We start from the raw sequence: 1,084 nt of genomic DNA, 5'->3' as shown, positions 1-1,084 counted from the left end.
CTGTACTTGGATGTAAAGACGGACTCTGCTCACTGTATCTGGATGTAAAGGGTGACTCTGCTCACTGTACCTGGATGTAAAGGGGGACTCTGCTCACTGTACTTGGATGTAAAGACGGACTCTGCTCACTGTACCTGGATGTAAAGGGTGACTCTGCTCACTGTACCTGGATGTAAAAGGGGACTCTGCTCACTGTACCTGGATGTAAAGGGGGACTCTGCTCACTGTACCTGGATGTAGGGGGGACTCTGTTGGGCACTCATGTATTTAAGGTATTTAAGGGAGGACCCTTCTGGGAAGTCCTGGAGGTAAAGAGGGACTCTGCTCACTGTCCCTGGATGTAAAGACGGACTCTGCTCACTGTACTTGGATGTAAAGGGGGACTCTGCTCACTGTACTTGGATGTAAAGATGGACTCTGCTCGCTGTACCTGAATGTAAAGGGTGACTCTGCTCACTGTACCTGGATGTAAAGGGGGACTCTGCTCACTGTACTTGGATGTAAAGACGGACTCTGCTCACTGTACCTGGATGTAAAAGGGGACTCTGCTCACTGTACCTGGATGTAAAGGGGGACTCTGCTCACTGTACCTGGATGTAAAGGGGGACTCTGCTCACTGTATCTGGATGTAAAGGGGGACTCTGCTCACTGTAACTGGATGTAAAGAGGGACTCTGCTCACTGTACCTGGATGTAAAGGGGGACTTTGCTCACTGTACCTGGATGTAAAGAGGGACTCTGCTCATTGTACCTGGATGTAAAGGGGGACTCTGCTCACTGTACCTGGATGTAAAGGGGGACTCTGCTCATTGTACCTGGATGTAAAGGGGGACTCTGCTCACTGTACCTGGATGCAAAGAGGGACTCTGCTCACTGTACCTGGATGTAAAGGGGGACTCTTCTCACTGTACCTGGATGTAAAGGGTGACTCTGCTCACTGTACCTGGATGTAAAGGGGGACTCTGCTCACTGTACCTGGATGTAAAGGGGGACTCTGCTCACTGTACCTGGATGTAAAGAGGGACTCTGCTCACTGTACCTGGATGTAAAGAGGGACTCTGCTCACTGTAACTGGATGCAAAGAG

The sequence above is a fragment of the Pelophylax lessonae genome (assembly GCF_965119305.1).
Source record: "Pelophylax lessonae genome assembly, chromosome: 10".
NCBI lineage: Eukaryota > Metazoa > Chordata > Amphibia > Anura > Ranidae > Pelophylax > Pelophylax lessonae.
This window is presented reverse-complemented; position numbering follows the sequence as displayed.